Genomic DNA, 5,381 nt, shown 5'->3' on the forward strand with positions numbered 1-5,381 from the left:
GTTGATTGATGGCGAGTCACTTCTCGTCCCACCATACCCCACACGTGCTCGATTGTAGACAAGACCAGAGATCGTACAGGCCAGGGACGTTGCTGCGCGTCTTGCAGAGCAGGTTGAGTTTCACTGGCAGCGTGTGGGCGAGCATTTTCCTGTTGGAACAACACATCTACATCTACATCCATACTCCGCAAGCCACCTGACGGTGTGTGGCGGAGGGTACTTTGAGTACCTCTATCGTTTCTCCCTTCTATTCCAGTCTCGTATTGTTCGTGGAAAGAAAGATTGTCGGTATGCCTCTGTGTGGGCTCTAATCTCTCTGATTTTATCCTCATGGTCTCTTCGCGAGATATACGTAGGAGAGTGCAATGTACTGAAACTTCCTGGCAGATTAAAACTGTGTGCCGGGCCGAGACTCGAACTCGGGACCTTTGCCTTTCGCGGGCAAGTGCTCTACCAACTGAGCTACCCAAGCACGATTCACGCCCCGTCCTCACAGCTTTACTTCTGCCAGTACCTCGTCTCCTACCTTCCAAATACTGCTTGACTCCTCGGTGAGGGCATGTTCTCTAAACTTCAACAAAAGCCCGTACCGAGCTACTGAGCGTCTCTCCTGCAAAGTCTTCCACTGGAGTTTATCTATCATCTCCGTAACGCTTTCGCGATTACTAAATGATCCTGTTACGAAGCGCGCTGCTCTCGGTTGGATCTTCTCTATCTCTTCTATCAACCCTATCTGGTACGGATTCCACACTTGTGAGCAATATTCAAGCAGTGAGCGAACAAGTGTACTGTAACCTACTTCCTTTGTTTTCGGATTGTATTTCCTTAGGATTCTTCCAATGAATCTCAGTCTGGCATCTGCTTTACCGACGATCAACTTTATATGATCATTCCATTTTAAATCACTCCTAATGCCTACTCCCAGGTAATTTATGGAATTAACTGCTTCCAGTTGCTGACCTGCTATGTTGTAGCTAAATGATAAGGGATCTTTCTTTCTGTGTATTCGCAGCACATTACACTTGCCTACATTGAGAATCAGTTGCCATTCCCTACACCATGCGTCAATTCGTTGCAACTCCTCCTGCATTTCAGTACAATTTTCCATTGTTACCACCTCTCGATATACTACAGCATCATCCGCAAAAAGCCTCAGTGAACTTCCAATGTTATCCACAAGGTCATTTATGTATATTGACCCTCCTGTTGCGAGAACGCCAACAACATTCTGCACTTACCGAGCACTGGCTAGCGTCCCCTTCAGAAACACGAAAGGTGAACGAGAGTTGTAGCTCAATTATCCCCAGACCATAAGATCTAACGTGGGGACAGTGTGTCTTGGACTAATACACTCTGCGAAACGGCACTCATCAAGTCAACGACGTACGCGCCAACGACTATCAGCCACCGAGCGAGGTGGCGCAGTGGTTAGCACACTGGACTCGCATTCGGGAGAACGACGGTTCAATCCCGCGTCCGGCCATCCTGATTTAGGCTTTCCGTGATTTCCCTAAATCGCTTCAGGCAAATGCCGGGATGGTTCCTTTGAAAGGGCACGGCCTATTTCCTTCCCCATCCTTCCCTCACCCGAGCTTGCGCTCCGTCTCTAATGACCTCGTTGTCGACGGGACGTTAAACACTAATTTCCTCCTCCTACGACTATCAGCCGGCCGCGGTGGTCTAGCGGTTCCGGCGCTGCAGTCCGGAACCGCGGGACTGCTACGGTCGCAGGTTCGAATCCTGCCTCGGGCATGGGTGTGTGTGATGTCCTTAGGTTAGTTAGGTTTAAGTAGTTCTAAGTTCTAGGGGACTTATGACCTAAGATGTTGAGTCCCATAGTGCTCAGAGCCATTTGAACCATTTGAACGACTATCAATTGCGTGCAGGCAGAATCTGCTTTCATCGCTGAACCATTGCGTGCCAATCCGTCTTTCAAGTCTTCCTCTGACGGCACCAATCGAGCCGTGCATGTCGACGCTCTGGCATGTGTGGAAAACGGGCTAGAGGTGTGCGTGCCCGTACTCCCACTGCTACTAACCGTTTCGCAACATGCTCTGTTGACACGTCTGAGCTCACGAGCCCTCTCATCTGTCCTGTGGTAACTGTACGATCTGCCATTGCCGCCCTTAAAACACGACAATCCTGGCGGGTGTCTGTGCTGCGTGGACGTCCAGAACCCCGTCTACAGGTGTAAGAATGCTCACGAGAGCACTGCTACCAGCGTCGATGTTCAGGTGACACAGCGCGTCCAACCTGTGTGGTGAATCTCCCAGAGGACCATCCCGCCAGTCGGAGGGCCACAATTTGGCCCGTTTCTAACTCACTCACAAGGGGAGGCCGCCAATTGTGAAATTCAGATTCGATTCATACTGCGCATAATAAAAGCTCATGACCAGAGGTGTAATGTGGCAAAGCACCAAGATGCACTTCTCAGCCGTTGTCGAGAAAATCGACAGTTAAAAGAAACCGTTGCGGTGAAATACTCTCTACGATTAATCATTTTGTACAGCGTCGTGGCGCAGCGGTAAGCGCTCGGGTTCGTAATCCGAAGGTCGCGGGATCGAATCTCGCGCCATGCAATTTATTTTTATTATTAGTTTTTTGTAATTCAAATATATATATATATATATATATATATATATATATATATATATATATATATATATATACTATTAATGAATTGCTTATGCATGTTGGTGAAGGCGGATCGCTCACCAATTGTACCGCCTCCATTTTTCCGTTTTTTTAACAGGGTGTACCAAAGCTCTCCCGTCCGCACTGATTTTCGACGATTTTCAACTTATAAGTTGCGCTAGGGACCGCATCTACCTTCTTTCGAAGTTAGCAGGCAACTACACTGTTATGCGGCGGCTCGTTTCGGCCCATTCAACATCTGTCCTTCAAGTGTAACGAGCGAGTAACGGAGTTTATATTTCATACCTGCCGCAGCAAATTTGTGTTCGTGGGGTCTCTAATATATGGCCAGAGGTGTAATGTGGCAAAGAACCAAGATGCACTTCTCAGCCGTTGTCGAGAAAATCGACAGTTAAAAGAAACCGTTGCGGTGAAATACTCTCTACGATTAATAATTTTCTACAGCGAACCCGAGCGCTTACCGCTGCGCCACGACGCCGTAGAAAATTATTAATCGTAGAGAGTATTTCACCGCAACGGTTTCTTTTAATTGTCGATTTTCTCGACAACGGCTGAGAAGTGCATCTTGGTTCTTTGCCACATTACACCTCTGGCCATGAGCTTTTATTATGCGCAGTATGAATCGAATCTGAATTTCACAATTGGCGGCCTCCCCTTGTCAGTTGGCTGTAAGAAGCATGAGCGTGTCTTCGTGGCACGGTTGCCTTCCTGATTCACTCGTTTGCACCACAGTGACCATCTGGCTGTCAATATTCCGTATTAAAGGGTAGACATAGATGGCGCTCTGGTAGCTATGCTGCTACACTATCTGCCGGCGGACGACGCTCAAACCATTATCAGTAAACCTACGAACCCCAGATGGCATATGTCTTTTTTTTCGGCAGTGTATAAATCAATATATTGTGATCTGTTTATAATTACCAATAATGTAAATTTTTAACACAATAAAGACAGGTTCGTAGGTTACTTTGTTTCAAAGTGTTTCCGCCAATTTGCCAAGTTGCCTCCACTGTAAAAATTAAATCACTATTTTACTGTTTCGTGTTGTTCACCACTATATAGTTCCGGCACCGTACTATTCTCGGGTGTGAAGTACAACCCATTAAAAACAGAGCACAGTTGGGCAGAGATTAGACACCAAGTGTTAGAAAAAATTATAGCTACACAGCGTACTCACTTGCCAGTGTAAGTGAGTATTGTGGACACATTTCAACAAAAATTTTGGTATGAGTGAAGCTCACCCCACTATTTTTATATGTGTTTCGCAAAAGACTCAACCAAGTCCATTGTAAGTGGGCTGTTTAGGTTTTTATGTTGGTAACACCACGTAGCGCTCTGTATGAAGATCACTGACTGTGCTGTGTGCAATCTGTGGCTGGTTGGCATTGTTGAAATATTCGCTATTGTAGTGTTGGACAGTTGGATGTGAATAGCGCGTAGCGTTGCGCAGTTGGAGGTGAGCCGCCAGCAGTGGTGGATGTGTGGAGAGAGATGGTAGAGTTTTGAGAGCTGACGACCTGGACGCGTGTCCGTCAGAAAAAGGAAATTTGTAAGACTGGATGTCATGAACTGGTAATGACTTTTGAACACTATTAAGGTAAATACAGTGTTTGTTCTCCATCAAAATCTTTCATTTGTTAACTATGCCTATCAGTAGTTAGTACCTTCAGTAGAATCTTTTTATTTAGCTGGCAGTATTGGCGCTCGCTGTATTGCAGTAGTTACCGAAGATTTTTGTGAGGTCAGTGATTCATGAAAGGTATAGGTTATTGTTAGTCAGGGCCATTCTTTTGTAGGGATTATTGAAAGTCAGATTGCGTAGCGCTAAAAAAAAAAATATTGTGTGTCCGTTAACTGTTGATCAGAATAAGTAAAGAGAGAAATATCTGAGTACGATTAGTTTCGCTCAGCTGTTTGAAAATCAAATAACGTAAGAAGTTTACCAGCACAGTCATTCTTAATTTTTCTAAGGGGATGTTACACCATAATATAATGCAAATACACTGCAAGCCGCTATACAGTTCACGAAGATGTTGTGTAATGTTATCTAAGGAAGATTTTTTTAAACATTTTATCATTATACCAGATCCGTTACATATGCCCACATTTCTTCAAATCATTATTCAAAGAATAAAAGACAGGAATGTACTTAGGACTGACAACTAATTTTGTGTAAAAAATTGTAAAAATGCAACCTTTAAATTCTTCTCTTATTCCGCTTTTTTCCTTCAACGTAGCTGCTTTAATTCCTGATAGAGACATTAGGCAAAACACGAAAGACGTGTTCAGAAACGTATGACAGTGTACCAATTACATAAACGTGACGTTATTAAAAACGTAATACAAAACTGTCTTTCTTTCCTGTAGGCCTAATAGTATACATTGCAGGTACTTATTGAGTTGACAGTAAACCAATGGAAACACAAAGTAAATGCACACCCTTCATTCAGCCAAGTGTCTTGAGCTAAATTTCTGTGTGAATACAATTCTCACCAACCACGAGAACGTAAAAATACAGGAGAATTGTTGTCAGTTTTGTGTTCAACGATTTTAACATCGTCATGTTCACATGAGTGGTACAATGTGGTACGTTTTTGAACAGGTCTTGACGAGAGGAAGTGGATTATCGAATAAAAATTGACTGTTATTTAAAGAAAGAATTACTTCTGATCATATCTTCCTAATGTACAAAGTAACAACAAAGGCAATCATACAGGTTAATGTTC

At 44.1% G+C, this 5,381-nt stretch overlaps 1 non-coding gene across 1 annotated transcript; it reads right to left on the minus strand.

The window, feature by feature from the left end:
• Positions 1-398: 398 nt before the first annotated feature.
• Positions 399-473, minus strand: Trnas-cga (transfer RNA serine (anticodon CGA)). The gene has a single exon. It is a non-coding gene; the product is annotated as a tRNA-Ser (tRNA).
• Between the last annotated feature and the right edge of the window lie 4,908 nt (positions 474-5,381).

This window comes from Schistocerca nitens, chromosome 1, assembly GCF_023898315.1.
Source record: "Schistocerca nitens isolate TAMUIC-IGC-003100 chromosome 1, iqSchNite1.1, whole genome shotgun sequence".
Lineage (NCBI taxonomy): Eukaryota > Metazoa > Arthropoda > Insecta > Orthoptera > Acrididae > Schistocerca > Schistocerca nitens.